The sequence below is a fragment of the Sebastes umbrosus genome, chromosome 6 (assembly GCF_015220745.1).
Source record: "Sebastes umbrosus isolate fSebUmb1 chromosome 6, fSebUmb1.pri, whole genome shotgun sequence".
Taxonomy (NCBI): Eukaryota; Metazoa; Chordata; class Actinopteri; order Perciformes; family Sebastidae; genus Sebastes; species Sebastes umbrosus.
This window is the reverse complement of record NC_051274.1, coordinates 29,199,844-29,226,246: the sequence shown is the minus strand read 5'-3', so window position 1 is coordinate 29,226,246 and position 26,403 is coordinate 29,199,844. Positions and strand designations below refer to the sequence as shown.

Genomic DNA, 26,403 nt, shown 5'->3' with positions numbered 1-26,403 from the left:
TGGAGCTCATGTGATTTAGGAATTTATCACCATGTCACTGTTTCAGGCAGCACAACAAAAATTATGCTGCATACTAATATGAAAAACTCCCATAGTCTACGGTCGCTTTGTACGCTATCCTCCAAAAATGGTGGCGCACCCCACAATGCTCCGCGATTCCCATTCCCTATTGGGTACTAGAAATAATAATAATGAAGTTAAATTAAATCAAGAACCACCAATTTGGCGACAGATAGCCCAGCTAATCTAGCTATCAAGCTAGCTAGTGTAAAACAGGTGCTTGGGTTTGTTGTTTGTCATTGTTGTGACCTGCAGTAACAACTCTGTGTAAATTTCAACTCTCTAGTGCGGACCTTTGTCTACCCGGCACCCGGCATCTATCTGGCAGTGTGAGTTCACAGAAACACTGTTGACATGACGTCGTGCTTTTGTATGCTGACCGGCCGGTGTACTGATATGCTTCGGTACTTTAGTAGCTCCTCATAGCGGAGCCATCTAAACCATGAGACACTACAAATGTCCTCATGTGGGATTTCAGGACATTTTCTATGTATATCGTCCTCCCAGTCAGTGATGGCTGGCTGTGATATTGTAAAACCGTCTCTGGTAAAACCATCCGATCGCAAGCGGAACCTCCAGGGAAAGATCACTGGTTTGAGATTGTCCGTGATATTTTTTCAATGGAAAAACTGACGTACCAACTAAAAATGAAAAGCAATATCTTTGACAAGAACTGGGAAAAATGGGTCATTTACATGGAACATGAAACATGACACGTGTGTTGTTGGAGAATATAAGCATGTTTGACTGTTTTTGTTAAATGTTGTACTATTCGCTGAATTTGTTAAGTGTTGTATTGTTTGTTGACTTCTGTATGGATGCTCATGATGTTCAACCCAGAGCTGAAAATGAAAAATAAATATCAAAAAACATCCGATCGCCGCAGTGTAGCTGCTTAATCATATTGTACAGCACTGTTGGCGCTGAACCGGAAAAACTAACACAATAACGTTCGAACAAGAAGTGAAAAAAATGCCCAGAGAGAATAATGTGAATAGCAACCGCCTCAGTATGTGCAGACAGGAGGGCCTTTTATTGTGATTATTATTATTTATTAATAAAAAAATATTTAAATTGTAATGTGTCATTAACTTTCATATTGCCATACTTGATGACTGTTTTATAAAAGCAACAGCTCATTTCAGACCGTGATGTGATTATATTACAGCTAAGGGCCGTTGTAATTAACCTCTTCTGCTACGGTCACACCACGAGGGGAAAACTGTTTTATATAGACTGATCTGATCTGAGAAGAATCTCCTCAACAACTGGTTCTTTCACAGCGTTTCCTAGTTTATTAAACTAGATGGGATGCATGTCTGTTATACAGTCTTGGGAGTATTTCATAATATTTTTGATGTGAAATTCTACACTGACAGTCTGGAGGAGCTTTGAGTTAAACTAATACGTTTAAGAGGTTTTGGTTCACTGGTTGGAGGTGAAAGCCTTTTCATTACTGTGATGTGAAGCTGCTGCAAATAAAAGCAGCCGTTTTGAATCCTGATACTTTCTTTCATTTGATATTCATGGAATCCCGTCTGAAAATGAAGCTGCTGCTCTTGTTTCCAGAGAGTTTGTTTTATTTGATATTCAGAGGTTCCTTCTGAGAGCAGTGAAACGTTATCTCCCCACCTCGGCCTGACGAGTCTGCAGTAAACACCACCACCAGTAAACATACAGACGGCAGCCCCATAGGGAACACATCATATATAACATAACTTATATATATATATATGTGGGATGAGTCATCTTCTAGAGACAAAATGTATTTCTTCTGCTTCTCAATTTACCCTTCAAATATTGATTTGAATAGTGACTCAACAGATACGTTTAACCCGTTTGTGCCCAGAGATTATATTCAGTAGCATAAGGAAAAATGACACACTTGTTCTGAATGGTCAAAAGTCTTGAAATCTGGTATGAACATACTTTAGGCAAGTATCTAACAGTACGGCCCAATTCTGTGGCCCAATGAAGCACCTTCTTTAAGGTGCAGGGTATAAATACACAAAATACAGGGACGAACTTCCCTCTCTACGGCAAAGAAATAAATGAATATAACAAGACGGTGACGGCCAAAAACCAACATGGGGACGGAAAAAAAACAAAATGGCGACAGCCAGAAACCAAGATGGCGACGGCCAAAAACCAAGATGGCGACAGCCAGAAACCAAGATGGCGTCGGCCAAAAACCAAGATGGCGACAGCCAGAAACCAAGGGGGTCGACGGCCAAAAACCAAGATTGCAACAGTAACAAACCAAGATGGCGACGGCCAAAAACCAAAGATGGCGATGGCCAAAAATCAAATGGCGTCAGCCAAAAACGAAGATGGCGATGGCCAAAAACCAAGATGGCAACGGTCAAAAACCAAGATGGTGGTGACCAAATACCAATATGGCGAGAGCCAGAAACCAAGATGGCGACAGCCAAAAACCAAATGGCGTCAACCAAAAACGAAGATGGCGATGGCCCAAAACCAAGATGGCGATGGCCAAAATGCCGAACTCGAGACTTCGTCCTCTTCTCATATACAGTCAATGAATGTAATTTTAGGGACTAGGATTTACACGTATATTTTTTACTTTGTGTCTCGTGTGTCTATGTCAGATTAAAATAAAGCAGGTTTACTGGCGGACTGGAGCTACTGGGTTGCCTGTTGTGACCCGGATCATATAAATGTGATTATGGTGAGTAAAGTCCAAAATTGGAATCCTAAGTGGTTTTACTGTACCAATCGTCCTACCAAACCGTCCTTCACCACCTACACAACTGTTTGTTGGAACCTTTCCTGTTTCAACATGATAAACCCCCTCTGTGCACAAAAGACATCATCTCCCTCACCACCTCACATAATGCTAAGCTTTCCACACACTTTTGGCCACAGAGTGATATATCACACCATATTATCATACCATGTGGGTCGAAATGTGCAGTCATGCTCTCCTGAACTGCGAACAGGAGCTCCGAACTCCCCCGGGACCATAAATCCTGTCGTCTGTCATCCTGATGTGCCCTCTCTCCTCGATCACATCTATCTGCTCATTAATATTCATGAGCCGTGGGCGGGCCTCGGCGGCGATGCAGCTGGCCGCCGACCGACTCGATGGGAAATGTGGCGAATGTCAGTAAAGAGATGCAGCGATAATTCAGAGCTGCTGTTCCATATTCATCAGTGTGGTTTTTACATGCAGAGAGGTGCGATGTCTCCGTGTGCGGAGAGGTGAGAGGTCACAGTGCTGAGGTGAAAGGTCAGAGGTCAGCTCATTTGGACTCTGAGAAGTAGCCGGTTCAATAAAATGAAAACTGTAGTGGTTGCCGTGGTGACGGAGATTAGCTTATTACTCTGTATCATCGGCAGTCTGGACATACAGTATATCATGTGTGTCATAAAAAAAAAGATCAATATGATATTTCCTGACTGTTCGATCAGTAAACATGTCAGCAGGTATTTACACTCGGTCAGCATCAGCACTGACTTTTCTCTTTCAGATCAAATCAGCTGGTTCTAACCAGAGACAGAGACGTGAGGCGCACATACAGAACTCCCCTGAGAATCATCACGTTTTTGAGTTTTCTTCAGTATCACAGTAATCCAGTGATAGTAGTCTGTACATCCATGAGTACACTGCAGACAGGAGCTGATCACAGATCATTCGGCACACTGTTAATGGGGTTAGTATAGACCAGGGGTCTGCAACCTTTACTATCAAAAGAGCCATTTTAGGCAAAAAAATAAGGTCATAAAAGAATAAAGTCATAACTTTATGAGAAAAAAAAGAAAAATAACACGTAAAATTACTACTTTATAATATTATGACTTTATTCTCATAATATGACGACTTTTTTCTCTTAAACTTCTGACTTCATTCTCATAAATATAAATACTTTTTTTCTCGTAAACCTATGACTTTATTCTCGAAATCTCAGATTTATTAATTTTTCCTCAATGTGGCTCTAATACTCCGTCGTACTGTCGTACCATAGACCTACAACAACGATAAATAAAAATGAAAATGTAAACAAAAAACAGTTTATAATTTACATTTTTAAAAATCCACAGGGAGCCACTGTAGAGGAGCTAAAGAGCTGCATGTGGCTCCAGAGCAGCAGGTTGCTGACCCCTGGTCTAGGCTAAAACAAGACTCGGTCCCAACAGAGTATATGTCTGGACCGTGTACGGTCAAGTTCAGTGGGGAAACTAGGGCAAAGATCGTATATTGCCTAGAAGTAAAAGTCAATTGTTCGTTCCATTGCAACATCAAGACAACAAATAATAAAAGGATTAACAGGATTAGGAATGGGGACGTCATATTCCTAATGCAGAAGTTGTTGTACGTTGAATTTGCAGAAGTTACAACTCTGAAATCAACATATTTCTTTGATTGACTTGACAAACTCCAAACAACCACTACCACAGCTTCTGTGTATTAAACACAGAGAGATGAAACTGATATCCATCTGAAGCATCTGACTGGGGAAGAACAGGTCTTCAGGTCTTCAGTTCACAGTTTTCTGTACATAAAGTTTTATGCAGCATTCACCGTGATATCAAATCACAGAAGGATGAATTAGAGAAGTAGAAATAGGAAACTGTATTTCTCTGTTCTCTCGCTGCAGCACTGAAACAAAGTGCTGATTCAGGACATACAAGATGTTCAGAACTCAGTAGTTTTAGAACATAACTCTGTGTTTTTCTATATTTTTCTTATTGTCAACCAATCCCATAAAAAGACCAAAACTAACAAAGTGTTAAAACACAAATATATAGTTTCATCAGTAATCCTCTAAAACAGCTGCTCACTGTAGTTTTTATTAAACAAACAGGAGGAAAAAGTGACTTTGTTGGGACTATTTCCAGCGGCAGATTAATCTACATGAGGTGCTCTAATGAGTATTAGTGTGAGCAGGACAGTGTTTGTGGGATTGAGTCAGAATAAACTAGTGTGTGTTCATGGTGATGAAGGAACATGTCACCCTGTGACACAGTGGGGTTCACTGATGTTTTATATATTTTAATAAAAGATTTCAGACATTCTTTAGATGTTTTTTGCATATTTCTTGGACATTTTTTCATGTTTTTCAAATATTTTTCGCTCATAATTTTTGGATATTTTTCCAAGTATTTTTCACATATTTTCGGACATTTCTCACCAATATTTTTCAAACATTTTTCACTGCTGTTTTTCCACATTTTTTTCATTAATATCATTCAAATATTTTTCCAGACATTTTTCATCAATATTTTCAGACATCTTTCACTAATATTTTTCAAATATTTTTTTCACATATTTTCAGACATTTTCCACTACTATGTTTCGCATCTTTTTCAGATAGTTTTCGGACATTTTTTACAAATATCTTTCAAATATTTTTACATATTTTTCAGACATTTTTCACTAATATTTTCGAGACATTTTTCACAAATATCTTCTGGATATTCTTCACAAATATTTGTAACACATTTTCCGGATATTTTTCCACATATTTTACTTGTGAAAAATATAATTATTAGTAAAATATGTGAAAAAATTTGAAAAATGTCCAAAAAATATTTGAAAAATATTATTGAAAAATGTCCGAAAGGTCAACAATGGAGCTCTATGGCACAGAGGAAGAAGAGATATCTGGCTGTGATACACACACACTACTTGTTAGTAGATACATTCACTATTGGTTTGAGTCTGAATATGAAGAGAATATCTTCAGGTTTAACCTTCAACTCGACTACAAGTCAAATAGGATCAGAACATTACGACATTAAATGTAATGTACTTCAAGGAGAGGAAAACATGCACATTCTCAAAATTGATTTTTTTGGTGCTGGGAGTAGATCCCCTCCAATATGTACTTTTTGACCGAAACGTTGACTAATAAAGCAGAGAAAAGTGTGTGAGGGAGCAAGTCATTCTTTTGAAAAATGAAATGTTATGTAGCCTTAAACAAAAAAGAAATTGTTGTTGCACAGATATACTGCCCTGTTAGATGTGTTATCATTTTTAGTATTTTTGTTGCATTTCATTCACTAGTTATGATATTTATCTAAGTTATATTTTGGGTATTAAACCGATCTCTGCAAGTGGAAAAAAAGGGCTCAGCAACATGGTTGAAAAAATATCACATGAACATTTTTTCCATTATCAGTTATAGCTGACCATTGTGATAATTCTTTTGGTAAAAACTACAAACTCGCTGGTTCCAGCCTCTCAAATGTTGAGCGTATTCTTCTTTTCCATGTCTTATATGATAGTAAACTAGATGTATTTAGCAATACTTCATAAATAAAATCATACTGTATTTAAAAATGATCTAAATATTTGTGAGGTGTTTATAAAGTCTTCAGTAGGAAGCAGCGGGCTTGGAGGTGAGAGCCACAGACAGGAAGCCAGAAAGTGTTGAGAGACGATAAGTCGACGATAAGAGAAATCTGAAATAACACCAGACTATTTGTGTCACTTGATAATCAAAACCAAACAACTCCAAAGTGAAATCTCAACAACCTGAGCGGACCAGAACGAACCTGAGATCAGTTAGAAGACAGACACTTACTGTAACTGAGCGTTTACTCTTCTCAGCGTGAAGATCAGACAAAAAGGAGCAAAGACGACAGAAATATCCTGAAACTCAGCAGAATAACACTATCACTTCTCTCTTTCTGTTCCTCTGCAGCTCCTCTTCCCTCTTTCGCTTCCTCTCTCTCTCTCTGATTCATTTTATCCACGTTTCTCTTTGTCTTTTCCTTCAGTGAGCCTGTCATCGCTTCTCTCTTCAGTTCTCTTTTCTCTCTGTCCTACCTGGTTTTCATGACTCCCGCTGCCTTGCTCGTAGGCTCTGAACGAAACCGACAACCTCCCCTCAGTTCAGGTCCTGTTGGCCGATGCCGACATGGTAATAATCCCCGTGGCAACAGCTCTCTCCCTGTGATGACCGCCGCTCTCTCTCTGTTGTAACAACAGCTGGGCTCCTCCTCCTCCTCCTTTCTCTCTACGTCTCTTTATCTCTTTCTGTAAATCTCTCCTATTCTGTTCCTCCCTCTGCTTCTCTCTCTCTCTCTTTCTCCTTTTCCCCATCACTCCCTCCCTCCTCTCTCTCTATTGTCTCTGTCTCTTCACTCTCATCTCTTTCTGCCTTAATCCTTTGCGTTGTTTATTTTCAGACACAAAAAAAGTGCAAGAAAAATAAGAATGTGTTGAATAACTTTCTGTCGATATGAAAGACAAGAAAACAGGAAGGAGGAACCACATCAAGAGTCAGCACGTATGACTCTGTCTCACGTATGAATGACACAATAATGCACAAGGCAAAAGCGTGCAATGAGAACGCCACTCTTGCTTTTAGCGTGTCTGATATGTTCTGATTCCAGCGTGATCAAAAGTATATATAGTTAATGTTATTATTAGGGGTGGGAAAAAATCCTTCAAAAAACACCTTATTTTGAAAACCGGACATAGTTACACGTGTATACTTCCTCTAACTTCTCCAAGTCCGTCTCTAGCTCTCCCGTCAGCTCCGTTCTCTTTATACATCCATGGTCAGCTCCATCGTGGCCGTTTTGAATGCATTTAACATAAATGTCAGTATATGGGTGCTCTACAGTTGTAGTGTCGGACGATTTGACCACGGAGATGAGAGCGACGGCCAGCTTCACCACACGTTACCACAATACGATAACGTTTCCTGTCCATGACAGAGTTAGCATGCAGCTTTAGCCGTGATGTCTAGCTCTGCTTTTCCTGCAATGTGTGAAACCCAAAGTGTTTCCATACTTTACTGGATGTGTAGTGTTTACCACTTTGGATTTAACATGTGAGGGTGCAGGACGTATCCACGCAGACCCTCCGCCATTTTCTGCTTTTTCATTTCGCCTCGCTGCGGCCGGCTGGTTTGTTTTGGTTTTTGAAACGGATATGTATATACATACGTATATATACATATTTCAAACCGCTAGCTGTGCATTATCCCGCTTATTACACGGTTACTTACTTAAGAAATCACTAATTTAACACAAAAAAATGCTCCTCCAGAGTCCGACATCAGAACTGCGTCCATAGCAACGGTCTGTTATTATAACACGCAAAAACGCTGTGGTTGACCAAAATCAGAATTGAGTATTCAACAAAGCTGTATAGTAATATTGAAATAATGAAAGATCCTCCTGATGTGAAAATGATAAATAACAGAGACTAATAACTCTGACACTGACTGATGAGTTTGGCTTTTCTTTCCATTTGGAATCAATGAATTGATTTGGACTCCATTAACCAGCAGAAGTGACTCGGTTATAATGTGGAGCAGCTGACCCGGACAGTGAAGGTTTAATCTGTGTTTTCTTTAAACAGTCACACAGTGTCCAGGTCTGAATCTTTCATCAGCAGCAGCATCAGCAGCGGAGCGATGGCTCTCATCACGTTGACGCTCTGCGGCCGGCTGCTTTATTGATGAGCTGGATGTCAGCGGCTCCACGGGAGCATCAAATGTAAATGCACATCTCCTCGCCACTTTCAGCCTGCTGATGTTTCCTATCCCAGAAGTCTCAGGAGAATCTGATGGTTCCACCACCATCAGTCTTCATGAAGCAGCTTCATCACGCCTCAAATAAACTCTGACTGTTCAGCGGTCACGAAGAAAACATCCTGACAGAAAACTTTTGGAAGTAGATATGAAACAATTACATGACAGACTCTAACACAGAGACGGCTGTTTGTTTCCTGTTTCAAACTGACAGTCAACGTTCGTCCTTGGTCCTCACACACCAAGCCGACGGTCAGTTTGGGGCTGTCGGTGAGCGTCTGTTGGTCTAGTTTTTTCGGTGTGTCTCGCACTGTCGCCTCTAGTCTGCCTGTCTCAGAGGTTTTTCAGCTGATTCAGCATGTTGAATCGGTGGCGGAGCTCGTCGGTGAGAGAAATCACTCTGATTGGCTGTTCAGCTTAAACCAATCAGTGCACGAGAAGAGAAACGGAAGTGAGGAAAGCAAGCAAACGAGTAAAGTCAAGAGGACACACACAGAGAAGGCTCTTCTCATTTTTCATCTTCATCTCATCTGATCATTCCCATCATGGATATTTTCACATCGACATGAACATCTGGAATGAAGCTATGTGCTGAGTGAGAGTGGTGTGAAAATGGTCGGCAAACGCTGCTTTGTTTCATGTACGCATCATAACAACGCCTTGTATATCCGCCGTCTTCGGTCTTCCTGTTTCCCCTTTTTGAATGATGAATACAGACTACCGCCACCTGCTGGTGTGGAGAGTTATTTCCTCTCACGCAGGCGCAGAACGTCGGGCTGACTGGCCATTGGCTGTCGTCTTTGCGGTGTGTTCGAGTGCAACTTTTTGGCCACGACAAAGGCGACGTGAGGCGACTCAACAGTCGCCTTTCATCGCCGCTAGTTCTTTGATGTCGGCTTTGTGCGTCTGGGACTTTAAACCACGCAACATATCCTCATACAACGGTCCGTATGATATTTTACAGGTACTCATTTTTTGTGCGTTCTCCTACAAATGTCCAGCAACACAACCTCTGTGATGCAGAACCTGTTTAGGCAACAAAACTACTTGGTTCGGTTTAGTAAAAGATCGTGGTTTGGTATTTCTGTAACAAAAGTAAGTTAAAATAAGTCAACGTTGACTTTTAGATTCACACGGGACACGCAGCGGTCTCCTGGGTGTAAGAAAGTTCCAAACTGAACAAGTTATATAACAACTGATCAGTTTCCAAAATTAAATCTATTCCAGGTAAAATCTATTTAGAGATCAAACATTAAATTAATATAGAAGAGAGAAAATAGATCAGAAATGTTTGGACGAATCAAAGACAGAAAATCAAATGTCCGCCAACTTATTAACAACTGAGAAATATCAGGAATAACAGATATCCCTTTAAGAGACACTCTGCCCATCTGCTGTATGCTAAAACACACAAACACACACACACACGCACACACACACATACACACACACACACACACACACACACACACACACACACACACACACACACACACACACACGCACGCACTTCAACATGAATAGAACATGAAGACAGAATCATCATCTAAATACTAGACCTCATTTACACATCATGTCCTCTCTCTCTCTCCTCCATATTTATATTTACACCACCACCGCCTCATCTATACCTCCACTCATCTTTTTAATGCTCTCTCCATCTACACGCCTAAGCGTCTATATTATCAGCTCTCCATGCATCACCCTTCACCTCATTTACACACTTCACATCTTCCATCCATCCATCACACAGTAGAATACATCCAACATCCACGATCCATATCATATTTGCTAACCCTCCCTATTTTCCCGGGAGACTCCCGTTTTTCATCGCCCTCTCCCGGTTTCCTCCCGGGTTCACAATTTTTCTCCTGATTTATGACAAATTTTCACTTTTTTTTTTCTCCTTTTTGTTATCTCAGCTTGTTTCTGGAACTGAACAGTGTGTATAACCCCTACTGTTTCCACCCAGATGACAACAGAGCTACACCAACTGTCGTTTCCCGGCGGAGGAGAGCAGTCTATGCTCACGACACAGCGCAGTTTGAGATCATGTTTAAGTTTTTCAAGGTCTGATATTCTAGATATGTGAATGAAAATGGGTTCTATGGGTACCCATGAGTCTCCCCTTTACAGACATGCCCACTTTATGATAATCACATGCAGTTTGGGGCAAGTCATAGTCAAGTCAGCCATCAGGGTCTGAGACGACGCTGATGATCGGACTGTTCACCACAACTTCTAGTCAGATGAATATTCATAACGCACCACCATCAGCACCTAGTGCACACATTAACATCACACACGTGTGTGTCGGAGCGTCGAGCACAAACGTTTCCACATTTGACATCATGTTCGGGTTTCATTCAGAGACAGAAGCATTTGCGTTTGGGGTACAAGCAAAATGGCGGAGAGAGAAGAAGAAGTCAAGTGCGATACAAAGACACGAGGTAGAAAGAAACGACATGAGCGTTTTGTTAAAGAGGAGGAGAGGAGCAGAGGTAAAAGAGGAAGATGAGTTATCTGACTAATGAAGAGCTCTTATCTCGCAGCGCCGCTGAGTGACGAGCAGATGGAGGGAGTGACAGATAGATTGATAGACGGCGTTTTGTCCTCGGGCGAGAAGCTGCAAGCAGGAAGTGACTGATGAAATAAGATGATAATGAAACAACCCTCTCACCAACCTGACGGACTAAACATCACGTTGCTGCTCTGAGACTGATGTTCTAACTCATGACTAACACTGGACTCAAGGGATTAATGGCTCTGAGAGAAAGGAAATCATTTATATGTCGATTTAACCAAATTCATTCTGCTCTTCACTCTGAACATTTAGACATCTTGACTGTAGTTTCAGAGCCGTTTCCAACCAAAAGTCAAAGTCAAAGTAAAACATGAATTGAAATTCGGACTCGATGATGGCGACAGATAAAGTTTTACTTTTGGCGCAGTTTTGTGACTTTATGTTCAGCAGATGTGACACATTAAATCCAAACCATAAAAGTGACATTTTAGTGGTGATATTTAATAGTTGTCTCCTAAAAATAATGTTCCCATAGAATGATAGTGGGTCAAACAAACAGGACTTTCACCAGGAGTGAAACCAAAAAATCAACGTTCACCTATTTTAATTTATGTCCGTAGCTTAATAATGTAAGAAACATACTTATTTTAAGTCAAACCTAACCAAGACATTTTGTTGCTTTTTTATTTTTTGTTTCAACTTCCCTCGAAACGTAATTGAGAACGGTTGCTCAGGGGTAAATTCACTCAGCTTCTAACTTTGTGATAAACTAAACTACTTTGAGGAAATGCAAACCTATAATAGAAGAATGCTTAAAGTGTAAATTAATTAAATTTAAAATACTCTTTACTGTAAATGATTGAATCTGCATCAAAAATAAATGTTTAATGGAGAGCTGTCAATCAATTAAAATATTTAATCACGATTAATTGCACATTATTTATCAGTTCAAAATGTACCTTAAAGGGAGATTTGTCAAGTATTTAATACTCTTATCAACATGGGAGTGGACAAATATGCTGCTTTATGCAAATGTATTTATATATTTATTATTTGATATCAATCCTTCTTCTTCTTCTTCTTCTTCTTCTTACCACAAATCCTACTCCACAGTATTTCATTTTATGTTTTCACATCATCTATATTTCTCTACCTTTCTCTACTGTTTTATATGTTACACATAGGGCTGTCAATGATTAACATATTGAATCAACAATATCCAATATAAACAATATGCTCAAATCATAACATGGTAAACTGCAGCCCAACAGGCAACAACAGCTGTCAGTGTGTCAGTGTGCTGACTTTACTATGACTTGCCCCAAACATTTTTGATCAGACTCCTTTCAATGATGGTTATGATGGTTATTGGAGTGGAACATTTCACAGTGTAAATTGAGACGCTGTTTAAACTATATATATTTGTCATAAATACATGTCTGTTTCTCTGTGCCGACATGTCTCGTTATTTATCTGCTGACAGACGGCGTACATTGATATTAAAGTATCCTGGAACCTGGAAAGGTTTGTTTCTACAGTTATTTATGGGACTAATAGTAGTACTAATACTATACTAATATTAATAGTAATAATAAACACTGTTTAAATTGACTCTACCAACAAAACAAATAGACGTGAATTGACAGTAAATGCTCGTCTCGATATAAAACAAGTCAAAGCGAAGACGGTCGTTGTTCTGACATTCACTCTAAAGTGACTGTTAATTATATCTGTCCTCATTTTGTTTTGGCAAAATGTGACACTAAAGGAGAAGAGAGAGAGGCTGTGTGTGTGTGTGTGTGTGTGTGTGTGTGTGTGTGTGTGTATGTGTGTGCGTGCGCACACAGGTGAGTTGTGTTGGCAGGGTGCCATGAGGTAATTACTACCTCCATTAGAAAGCTGTGAACAAGTTAAACACTCACCTCTGACACACACACACACACACACACACACACTGAAAGACACAATACTGTGTGTGTGTGTGTGTGTGTGTGTGTGTGTGTGTGTGTGTGTGTGTATCAGAGCTTTGAGGAACTAAAAGCCGTAATTTTCTGTCATTAACTTGAAGAACAGCAGCTCAGAGCTGACCATAGACTGTATAGAAGAAGTGGATGTAGTCATCGTGACGTCACCCAGTGGTTTGTGGTCTACGGTTTTGAAGCCTCGAGTTCTGCATTTTGCCCGTCGCACGTCAGAAGTGACACGAGACGGGGGAGCTACAACCGAATGCTGAATAAGACATTTTTTGGCTACTAAAATGTTCTAGTTAACTCATATCCATTTCAAGAAAAACTAAGCCGAATCGAGAAAGTAGAAAACAGCGTAGGGTCGGCGTGGATACGAACTGCACCCTCACATGTTAAATCCAAAGTGGTAAACACTACACATCCAGTAAAGTATGGAAACACTTTGACAGGAGCTAGACATCACGGCTAAAGCTGCATGCTAACTCTGTCACGGACAGGAAACGTTATCGTATCGCGGTAACGTGCGGTCAAGCCGGCCGTCACTCTCATCTCCGTGGTCAAATGGGCCGACGCTACAACTGTAGAGCACCCATATACTGACATTTATGTTAAATGCATTCAAACGGCCCCGATGGAGCTTTGGAGCCATGAAATATACAGCTCCCTTTGTTAACACCTTATTTTGAAAACCGGACGTAGTCACACGTGTTTACTTCCTCTAACTTCTCCAAGGTCGTCGCTATCTCTCCCGTCAGCTCCGTTCTCTTTATCCAACCATGGTCTAAAGGAGAGTAAATATTGATCATGTTGCTCTGTTGAATGTTTACATGTTAGCATCGACTACGTTATAACATGCTCATCTGTCAGAGTTTTCTGTCTGTCAGCTTGTTTTTCTGCATCTCTTCTCCAACAAACTGCTTTGTGGCTCTTTTTAAACCGACTCAGTCGATTTGGAAATTAATTTGTTGTGCAGTGAACAGCAGAAACAAAAAGATCAGCCTCTGTTTTGTATTCTTCACAGTCACTGCTGCACTGATTGGGCTGATTGTGTGTGTGTGTGTGTGTGTGTGTGTGTGTGTGTGTGTGTGTGTACGTGTGTGTGTGTGAACTCCTTTCAGACGAACAACAAAAGAGCTTTCAGATTCAAATCCAGTCCTACGACACAGATGATGGAGAGAAAAAACACGTCAAAGTGAAAAAAGGGACACAGGAGAGAGAGAGAGAGAGAGAGAGAGAGAGAGAGAGAGAGAGAGAGAGAGAGTCCAACCGGCTAAAAGAACGTCTCTCTCTCGACTCTTTTTGATTGCCGTCGTCATGGTAGCCATGCATGATGCTGATTATTATGGGCTGCTCTGAGATGTGGACGCAAAATAGCAGCTACAGACATGAAGACTGTGACTTCTTCATTTCTGCTGGTCTGCGCTGCCTCTCGTCTAAAGAATAAAAGCAACAAATAAAGGCATCGTTTCAGTTCAGAGGTGTTTCTGTTAATCGGTCTCTGACCCTTCAGTCCTCCACAAGACCAGGACCAGTTCACTTCACCTGATCCTGCCTGCTTAGAGAACCTGATCCCCACAGGCATTTGAGGAAATAACATTATAAATCCCTGTTGGTGGTTAAACTAAGCAGTCTAAAGATGTCCCCTAAAGGCTGAAATGTTCATTACGTACAATGACTTAAATAATAAGTCTGGAGATATTCTAGATTGTTCTTCACGTTCAGACTCAACATGAAGAAAACCTCAAAGCCTGACATCTCTTCTTCCTCTATGCCATAGAACTCCATAGTTGTCCATTTCGGACATTTTTCACATATTTTCCGCATATTTTTTAGACTTTCTTTTTAAATTCCTTTTTAAATATTTTTTGGACATTTTTCATAATTTTTCCCCACATATTTTTATAATGATTATATTTTTCAGAAGTAGAACAAGTGAAAAAGTAGTGAAAAATATCCAGATAATATGTGAAAAATACCCCAAAAATACTAAGTATTTGAAAGATATTAGTGAAAAATACAAGTAAAATATTAAAAAATATTAGCCAAAAATGTGTGAAAAACTTCCAAATAAATATTGGTAAAATATGTGAAAAATATTTGTGAAAAATTTAAAATATGTGAAAAAAATTGTGAAAAATGTCCGAAAACCATTAGTAAAAATCAATCGAGCCCCACTCTTCCATTTCCATTTTTCACTAATATTTTCATGTATTTCACTAAAAATGTTTCGACATTTTTCAAAGAATTTTCCTCATATTTGTCAGTCTTTTTTTCTTTTTTTTAAATGTTTTCTTAATTTACGAATATTTTTGGGACATTTTCCAAAAAAAATGGTCCGGATATTTTACTAATGATTATATTTTCCACAAGTAAAATATGTGAAAATTGAATCTGACCTGAAAAATATGTGAAAAATATCCCAAAATTATGAGTAAAATATTTGAAGAATATAAGTGAAAAATGTTTAAAAAATATTCAAATACATTTAGCAAAATATGTAAAAAAATTAAAGTGAAAAATGTCAGAAGAATATGTGAAAAATATCCAAAACTTTTTAGTAAAATGTGTGCAAAAATTTGTGAAAAATGTCCAAAAAGTGTCCGAAAATGATTAGTAAAATCTGTAAAACTAATTAAATGAGCGTCACTGTGTCACGGGGTGACATGTTCCTCCATCCGCATGAACACACACACTGTAGTTTATTCTGACTCAATCCCACATACACCGTCCTGTTGCACTAATACTCACTAGAGCACCACATGTGGATTAATCCGCCGCTGAAAATAGTCCCCAACAAAGTCACTATTTCCTCCTGTTTGTTTGATAAAAAGTACAGTGAGCAGCTGTTTTAGGAAACTATTTGTGTTTTTAAAGACTGACGTCTTCAATGGGGTTGAGACGACTGAAATGAATCAGTAAACGTCTGTCATGGGATATTAACATATCTCACTCTTTGTTGATGAGACTGTGAATCCTGTTTAAGTCACTGGTTGTAAAGAGAACAAAGAGAAGAAGATGTTAATGAGCTCTATGTGACTGTGATGTGATGAATCCTCAGTCAGTCCTACCAGACTTCAGACAGAAAGTTGATGTGATCTGTAGTGATAATGTCTGAGAAAATGAAACCAAACATGTCTGTTTTTCTGATCATCGTTCAGTCAGATGAAGCCAGCTGTCCAAACACAAACTGGGAAGCAATTTACTGTCAGATTCGGACATTTCTGTGTTTCATAACGATGTCAGAAATGAAACCATCAGAAGAGCTTTGTGTTGTTTTTACAGAAACACTGTGAGCCGTCAGATCGTCAGATGGTGAAGCTGTCGGCTCGTCTGCTTTTTAGGGGCAAGAGGAAACTGAACTTGACACAACTAAACAAATAACAGATGGATGAAAGTAAATAATAGTTGTGTTTGTTGCTCTGTCCTCCAGCCCGCTGTGAGGAGACATCAACAGCCCCGAGGGTATTTGGTTTTCTCCTCGTTATCACACAGACCGATGGACTGAGTAACAACTGAACTACAAAGAAATGATTTTCTCCAGCAGAAAACTTCCAAAATGTTTAGGCTCATCAGATTTGTTTTTTCCTAAAGACAGAGATTTTTAAGGAACTGATAGGCTGAAACTAAGAGTTTCACCAACTGCCTGACTGGTTGACTACTAAAACCACTAGCAAGCGCTGTGAGCAGTAAATCACTATTAGTATCTAGTATCCATTCCTCTGAGATATAATCACCTGGAGATGTTTGAACAACACAAAGGCTGTTTTCTAAACCTCATACTATACTAGCAGTACGTACTGATTTGGCCAACATGTAGCATGTAGTATGGAAACAAAAGCAAAATCTGTAGTATGACAAAAATACCCGGATGTCGTACTGATTTGGAAAAAATCTCCAGTATAAATCGGACCAGTCTACCTCGCCTACTGTATCCCACAATGCAAAGCGCAGGAACTGTACAATCTAGTGTCACAACAACAGCAGCCAAAAACGGCTTGTTTTCTTACATTTTCTGTGGCTATTTATCCACTAAATTCACTTCTGGAAATTTTTAGATGAGAAATAAACTGTGTAGATTTTGAATATCGGCAGTTTTACAATATTAGATGGCAAATCGAACATCGTTTTCAGAGTTTAAAGCGCCACAAACTGCCTTGACAGTTAACCAGCACCTGCTGGGGGTTGCTACCTTGCTAGCCGGGCAATCACACTATGAGCTGGAACTCTCTCAAGACACCGACAACCAAGATGGTGATGACCAAAAACCAAGATGGAGACGGCCAAAAACCAAGATGGAGACGACCAAAAACCAAGATGGTGATGGCCAAAAACCAAGATGATGATGGAAAAAACCCAAGATGGTGATGGCCAAAAACCCAAGATGGTGATGGCCAAAAACCAAGATGGAGACGGCCAAAAACCAAGATGGAGACGACCAAAAACCAAGATGGTGATGGCCAAAAACCAAGATGGTGATGGAAAAAACCCAAGATGGTGACGACCAAAAACCAAGATGGTGATGACCAAAAACCAATATGGTGATGGCCAAAAACCAAGATGGTGATGACCAAAAACCAAGATGGTGATGGCCAAAAACCAAGATGGTGATGGCCAAAAACCAAGATGGTGATGGCCAAAAACCAAGATGGTGATGACCAAAAACCAAGATGGTGATGACCAAAAACCAAGATGGTGATGACCAAAAACCAAGATGGAGACGACCAAAAACCAAGATGGTGATGACCAAAAACCAAGATGGAGACCGCCAAAAACCAAGATGGAGACCGCCAAAAACCAAGATGGCGACGGACAAAAACCAAGATGGAGACGGCCAAAAAGATGGTGATGACCAAAAACCAAGATGGAGACGACCAAAAACCAAGATGGTGATGGCCAAAAACCAAGATGGAGACGGCCAAAAAGATGGTGATGACCAAAAACCAAGATGGAGACAGCCAAAAACCAAGATGGTGATGGCGACGACCAAAAACCAAGATGGAGACGGCCAAAACGCCGAACTCGAGGCTTCAATACGGCAGTCCACAAACCAATGGGTGACGTCACGGTGACTACATCCACTTCTTACCTACAGTCTATGGGTTGAACAGGAAGTTAAGTTTTCACATAAACATCTTTAAGAAGGGTGAAGGTACTATTATCTGAGTTTAGATAAAACAACAGAAACATGACGACACATGTTCGGTTTCAACTTCTGGAAATGTGAAGAAGAAGAAGAAGAATGGGCGAGTTTCCAACTTGTGCAGAGACTGAGCCACTGAGGCGCCTCAGAAACAAGATCCACTGAGAGAGAGAGTCATGGCACGCTGCAGCCTCCTGGGCCTCTGGCATCATTTAGCAGAGTGTGTGTGTGTGTGTGTGTGTGTGTGTGTATGCGTGTGTGTGTGTGTGTTTGTGTGTGTGTGTGTGTGTGTGTGTGTATACCTCCTGCAGTCAGCCTGGTTGCCAGCAGCACGCTGAACTAATCAGTTAGCGGGTTAGCTGCAGCGCTGCTTGACCTCTTGACCTCTGGCTGCTCTAACAGACACATTAAAACTTCCAGAGACTCTCACACACACACACGCACACACACACGCACACACGCACACACACACACACACACACACACACACACACACACACGACACACACAACCCCGCTGACAACACAAACTATCAGCTATGTAAAAGTGTTTTCAAACACCAAATGTGCCCAAATGTAACCATGGTTACAGATGAGAAGCATACACACCTCAGTGATGTGTGTGTGTGTGTGTTTTCATGATGGATGTGGTATTTAACCAGTTGTAGCGGCCCGACTGCAGGAGGCACAAACCAAAGAATTCATCACACACACACACACACACACACACAAACACACACATGCAGGCTAAATACAAAGTGGTGGTGTATGTGTGTGTGTGTGTGTGTGTGTGTGTGTGTGTTACCTTGTGCAGACGCTCTGGAGTGTACTCGGTGTTTGACACAGTGTGTTCAGCTCAGCAGGGACCTGAAACAAACACACAAACACAAACACATTAAGTTAAAGCACGCACACACACATCACAGCCAACATTAGTGAACAACAGTTAACAGTCTGCGGTGTCGTTAGCGCCCGCTACAGGCCGCAGTGTTACATCACAGCAGCAACATGAACGTGTTGGACAGAACAAACATCTTGATGATTTATCTGTTCTTAAATCATCCGTCTAAAGGCTGGCCCAGAATAGAGCCCGCACATAACCACATGTTCTGTTAAATTTAACAGCTTTGTTCCTGTAGTGTGTGGAGAGCAACGATTTAGCCAAAACAGCCAAAACACCACACACTAACAGATTCATTCATGAACAACAAGAGTCCACACTAAAAGAAACGGAAAACTCCCAAAAACCCTGGCGATCAAAGGTTAAACACTGACAGGCTTTCACGACACAGCGTCACGCGAATTTCTATTTTTTTTGCGTTGTCATCAGCGCATAAGTTTGCGTCGCTCTTGGTGTGAACACATCACTACATTATGTGGTTATTTTGGCATCCTTTAGATCCGTTTATTGCAATGGAATCACAGCATAATCTGTTTATTCTGGGTTCATACCGCAGTAGTAAACCAGATTAATTCAGCCGACCTGTGACTACAGCTCGGCTTTCTGAAGTATCTGGGACTTCCACAACAGGCACAAAGCAGTAACAGTGGTTATTTCGGCCATGGTTAAAGGAACGTCGTTAGTATCTACATGGAGGCAAGCTCCTCCGTCTCGTCGTCGAACTCGCGCAAGTAACAGAAGGCAAAGATTAGCTTTGTGTTTGGTGTGAACACAGCATAAGAAAACATCATGTTAATAGTGTTGTCAGAGCAGATCTCACTCTGCAGACGTCGTGTTGTTAGACCCTTTCATGTGGTTTCAGGTCATTTGTCTGCAGGAGTGAAACGTGATTGTTTGATCATGTAACTCCTCAAACATCTGATACAGTACATCTGTGTCGACAGAAAACTTGTCGTGTTCGTGTTTCCTCTTGTTTAAAATCTGTGAACTGTAATCGCTCTGCAGCCCAAGGGCATCTAAATGTTTTCATGTCACATAAACCAAAACAGACTCACATGAGAGGCTCATTAGAGAGCTCAGCTGTGAAGCTAAACTGTCTGTGATCTACAGGACGCTCGGGGGGCTTTTATGCTCCCGTAAATGGCTTTTATTCCACTGTGAAATAATGGGTTTGGCTTTCTGCAGATCTCTGGTGGATAATGGCCTTAAAGGAAAACAAAACAAAATGTCAAGATGTAATATTACACGTAATAACTTTACAATTGTTACATTTTCATTATAGGAAACCCATATTTGATTTATTTATGGCCTGATTAAAGTCAAGGGAACCCTTTGAAATTGGCAATGCCAGTTTTTCCTCGCCAAAATGTAGCATAAGTTTGGAGCGTTATTCAGCCTCCTTCACGACAAGCTAGTATGACATGATTGGTACCGGTGGATTCATCAGGTTTTCTTGTTTCATTCTTTTCAATCTTCACACTATCTTTAAAACTGAGCCTGATACAACCTAAAAATCACAAGCTGCATTAAAGCGTCAAAGAAATTAAAACAACTTCTCGTTAATTCATTATAAATAAGCTGGTCATATAACACACAAACACCCTAATAGTCAGTCATTTGGCACGGTGACAGTGACACCATGGTAACAACTGCTACTGCTCATCCTCCACCTGAGATCCTGTGTGTGTGTGTGTGTGTGTGTGTGTATGTGTGTGTGTGTGTGTGTGTGTGAGTGTTGTAATTACTCCGGTGAGGCACTCTGACAGTGATGCAGGCCTTTAGGGAAACACACACACACACACACACAAAGCTGAGACGCATGCACATTGAAACAATATCTGACACACACAGCTGATAAAAAGGAATTGTGCACACACCCATTCACTGCCTTTATAACTCTCTCACACACACATACTCCACAGGTAGGGTAATGGAACAGTAAATCAACATGGTGACAGGAAGTTGGCGAGGCTGACAGGAAATGGAGAATCTCTGTGGGCGGCTCTTCTTCTCTGCTGCACACCACTGCAGAGTGTGTGTGTGTGTGTGTGTGTGTGTGTGTGTGTGTGTGTGGTGCAAAGAACTCTATTTATTTGATAATTTAAGAAGCACAAATGCACTCGTGGTCCGTTAGATCTGAATCTAGAGGCAGAGCAGCTACTGTAAATGTCTTTAAGATTTCTATTTATGTTTGAAAGTTTGGAGTGTTATTTAACCTCCTTACCGACAAGCTAGTATGACATGGTTGGTACCAATGGATGCCTTAGGTTTTTTAGTTTCATATGATGCCAGTATCTTCACTCTAGCTTTAAAACTGAGCCCGCTACAACCTAAAAATCACAAGATGTGTTAATGCGTTAAAGAAATTAGCAGCGTTAAAATGAATATGCGTTATTATTGCATTACCTTCGACAGCCCTACTATGAATTAAGTGAAAGTTTATTTGGGAGAACAGCTGATCCTTCAGGATGGACTCAGGACATCTCTACTAATACATAACCTCTCTGTGTATAGATATAAATATAACTCAACCTGTATATCTAATTTATTCTTTATAATAATCTTATACAACATTTTTTATACAATATTTCATCAGTATGCAACTTATACTTAACTCTTATTCATCACAATATGACACATCTATTATTTGTACATTTGTATATATTGTCTTAATGAGCACTTAACTAGTTTGCACTGTGGTTAGATGCAAAACTATATTTCGTGCAATCACAATAAAGTTGAATCTAATCTAATATTTAGCCTCCACCGTTTTATGTGAGTATCTGAATTCTACGTATGAATTACGTTCTATATAGAGCCTCAAAACTTCCCACGATATAACATAAAGTAGAGTCCATAACATGAACACTACTGTCTAAACACCTGCTTGAATAAATCAGCCGGTTGTTGGGCTGCCGACGGCCGGCTGCCGTTCTCTGCTGTTTGAAACACTGACTGTGAGAGTGCAGCTTCAGTGTTTCCCAGGATTCATTTCCTGCTCTTGTGCCGGCGTCTACTGCGATCTCCCTCTCTGATTTAGAGCTGGTGAAACAGCAGCAGAGGAGAGCCGCAGGGAAGATTTAGTTTGTCCTCCACACAGGAGCGGACATTTGTCTTGCTTATTTATTTATCTTGCTTTCCTTACAAATAGCCGAAGGCTGTAAGAAGCAGCGGTCATCACTCTCTTCCTCCTCCTCCTCACCTCCTCCTCCTCTCAGCCGTCCTCCACCTCCACCTGGCAGCCCGCTGACCTGTCAGCACACTGGAGATCTGTGTGTGCGTGTGTGTGTGTGTGTGTGTGTGTGTGTGTGCGTGCGTGCGTGCGTGCGTGCGTGCGTGCGTGTGTGTGTGTGTGTGTGTGTGTGTGTGTGTGTGCGAAGCAGCTGTTTCCCTCCGAGCAGGAAGAGAAGCAGCTGCTGCCTCTCTGTGAATTCACTCTGCTGGTTTTACCGACTGAACGTTCGCTGTGAGCCTGCAGCTCTCAGTCTGACCTCAGGCACATCAGCTCTACTTCAACCTGCTGCCTCCGACACTGGAGGAAGTCCTCTGCAGAGGGACGCGTCAACATCCGAGAAGGGACTGGAATTCACCGACTGATCTGCAGCCTTTAAAGCTGGGCATACCCTGTACCATTTTAGCCCCTTTCTGTTATATTGTGGGAAGTTTTGAGGCTCTACATAGAATATATTCACACGTAGAATTCAGATACTCAAATAAAAATGTTGGAGGGTAAACATAGTGCACAATGTAGTAAATAGGGAGTGATTTTGGACACGGCCCACGTTCAACATCTTAATTACGTGTGTTAGCATGCTAACATTTGTTGATTTGCATCCCGAGTCCATCCTGAGGATCAGCTGTTCTCCCAGATAAACTTTCACTTAATTCATACTAGGGCTGTCAAAGTTAACACGATAATAACGTGCAAATTAATTTTAACGCCACTAATGTTTAACACATTAATGCAACTTGTGACTTTCAGAAGGAACGCTAAATATACCTACGAAGTTACGTTAAATTTTGGCAAGGAAAAACTGTCACTGCCATTTTCAAAGGGGTCCCTTGACCTCTGACCTCAAGATATGTGAATGAAAATGGGTTCTATGGGTACCCACGAGTCTCCCCTTTACAGACATGCCCACTTATATATATAATCTAAGGAAGCCTTATCAAAAAGAATCATTTATGTCATGGGTTGTATAAAGAAAATTAAAATAGGTTAGCATATACTATGTAGGGATGCACCGAAATCAATACCAGTATCGATACCACTTTACGGCAGCGTGACGTTAACCTATCGTCACCATCTTTCAGATCCTATCGCATGCGCTCACACTCCACCTCCCGACGGTGCGGGCGAGACAGGCCGGTGGAGCGCCCGACCCCGCGGTGCCGGGATCCCACCTTAGCCGGCAATCACTTTCATTGAGCCACGGGGTTTTGCTTGCACTCTCTGACTCGCGCGTGCGTTAGACTCCTTGGTCCGTGTTTCCATACGGGTTGGGTGGGTTGCAGACATCGCCGCAGACCCCTGGCGCCTTTTACGTAGGCTGAGCCCTGCCCTCGGGGCACGACGCGGCTGGGGCGCACTAAGGACAGTCCGCCCCAGTGACACTTTGTCCACGGACCCGGGATTCACCTTCGCCCCGAGCCTTTCCAAGCCGACCTAGAGCCGGTCGCGGCGCACTGTCTCGTATGCAGGACTCCCCAGCCTGCCGTGTGTCGCTCAAACCCTCCATCTGGCTGTTAACTTGATATCGGAGTACCCAAATGTAAGTGCTTGTACTTGTACTCGGTCTGAAAGAAGTGGTATCGCTGCATCCCTGGATATATCATTATTATTATTATTATAGATCCCCCGAATAGCAGACACAGTGAGTCAGAGGTATGTGGAGGTGAGATCAGGTCTAACGCTGCAGATAAATATTTCACTGACGTGTTCATGGGAAACTGACATTTAGATTTTCAAGTTCAAACTTGTTCAACATGAATATGTGAAGTAGACATCAAAATAATGCTGTCATGTCGTATTTATTGATATTTCTTCCTAAGTCATTAAAAGTAAGTTTTTAAAAATATGTCTTTCCAGATTTTTCTTTCTGCTGTTTGTCGCTTTGTATTTGTTGTTGTTGTTGTTGTTGTTACACTGAGCTTCAGCTGACCTCAGCTCTTCTTCTGTGGTTTCTCCTGCAGCTCTGTGTCTGCTCACACTGTGGACACGAGCAGAAAAACGCCACGGGCAAAAAGAAAAAGACACATCACTGATTCACAATCTGCTTCAACACACCTGCTGACGCTCACACTCCTCCTCACCTGTTCTCCCTCTAACTACCACATTTACACTCCTCCTCCTCCTCCTCCTTTCTTTAGACGCGTGATTCCTGCTCTGCTTCACTTTCACCCTCTCATACTAAACTCCTCTCCTTAGAACACTCAGTCAGACTCACGATATTGACGACAGTTTTTAAAAAAGGATCAAAAGTCTTTATTTTACTCATTCTTCTTTCTAGTTAATACCTGGCGCCTACAATACCCACAATGCAACCCGACCACGGAGAGTTCGGTCTGAGATGGTTGTGTGTTACGCTAATAGCAGCTAATGTAGCCTGCAGCAGGGATGAGCAGTGGGCTACAAAGGTCTTACTCCTTTCTAACTCCACACCTCTGGATTTCGATTTACTTTTCAAATCGATGCTGACTCAAGTGACATCACTTGAGGATGTATATCAGACTTCACACAGCAGCTCCCTCTGGAGACATTAATGATTTATACTACTTTTAAAAACATATGCAGTAGGATTCTCCAACACCTGGAAACACCTGATGTGGAAAACTGCTTCAAAGTTAGGAAAAGGCCATGGTGACAGACTTTCTATGGTCAATAATGACTTTATCAATATTTAATTCAGAAAATAGTGAAAAATTCCCACCAGAATTTCCCAAAGTGACGTCTTCAAATATCTTGTTTTGTCCGACCAACTGTTTAAATCTCCCAAAATATCCAGTTTACTATCATGTGTCATAAAAAAAGTGTCACATTTAAGAAGCTGGAACCAGCAAATGTCAAAAAAGGGTGTCATATCCAAGGGCATTTACTATGTCTCATATCAACATCAACTATGTATTCTGCAACCTCTCATGCAGTATTTTGATTGGTTGGTTTGTGGATCGCAGCAGAGGTCACATTGTGAGAATTTGGTCCCAAATTTCAGACTCACTTCTTCTTCTGACGACTGTTAACTTTTTGTCTGGGACATCCTAGAAACATACAACTGTTCTTGTATAATCTCTCCTCTCCTCTCCTCTTCATCCCTCTTCTCTCCTCACTTCACTCCCTCCCTCCATCCACAGCCTCTTTACTCCTTCCATTACAGTATTACTCTCTCTCTCTCTCTCTCTCTCTCTCTCTCTCTCTCTCTCTCTCTCTCTCTCTCTCTCTCTCTCTCTCTCTCCCTCCCTCCCAGTGAAGTCAGCTCCAATTAATTTATTACGAGCTGTAAACAAAGCAGATTCAACACAAAGAGCTTCACCGAGCGACACAGGTCGATCAAAACAACAGAGGACGAAAATACATCACATACTCTCCTCCTCCTCCCTTTTCATCCTCCTCTCCATCCCTCTGGGCGGTTCATCCATCCTGCCCACTCAGAGACAGAAATAGACTGATGGAGAGCAGGAGAGCTCTGCTGGGAGATGACCACTGGACACATACTGTACATATACAGCGCTGTTTGCTCCTATAGACACACACACACTCTGCGTATGTAGACATGATTCACAGCTGACAGCAGGTCTGACTGACTCCTTTAATATTTATATGCTGCTGTTTATTAAGTACATGGAGCCTCTCACCTTGATGAAGGAGGATTTATTGCACGGCGGTTGTTATAGACTGCATTAGTTACAGCCAGGTGTTCCTAATCAACTGAAGTGTGTAACCTGATCTCGTGGGAAGGCATATAAATAGAACGCCAATCTACGTGTCATTTACTATGAAACAGTCGTGGTTGTGTTTAGGCAACAAAACTATTCAGTTAGGTTTAAGATCATGGTTGGGCTTAAAATCTGTCCATAAAATTTGTAAAATCTGTACGTTAACAACGTAACATAACGGAAAACACGTCACAAAGTCACTAACGTAACTTCAAAATAACTCAACAACACTTTGGACAATGTATCCTCAAACAGTTGGTATGATATCTTACGTAACAGCCCAGTCGCACAGCAGTTCGTTAAATAGTCATGAAATTAAATCTATTTGATTCGTATACATAGACACAAATTTCCCTTTTTTTCCCGTGA

The 26,403-nt window shown here is 41.0% G+C and overlaps 1 protein-coding gene across 8 annotated transcripts in view; it reads right to left on the bottom strand.

The window, feature by feature from the left end:
* sulf2b (sulfatase 2b) overlaps window positions 1-26,403 on the bottom strand; it is a 66,677-nt gene that overhangs the window by 22,577 nt on the left and 17,697 nt on the right. For 5 of the 8 annotated variants that reach the window (XM_037772670.1, XM_037772672.1, XM_037772664.1 and 2 more), the window contains exon 3: window positions 19,006-19,067. The gene's annotated coding sequence lies outside the window, so the exon portion shown is untranslated. Of the gene's footprint in view, window positions 1-6,608; window positions 6,804-6,853; window positions 7,034-18,503; window positions 18,653-19,005; window positions 19,068-26,403 lie in introns of those variants that run through there. The other 3 variants (XM_037772668.1, XM_037772666.1, XM_037772667.1) reach the window with 3 other exon arrangements.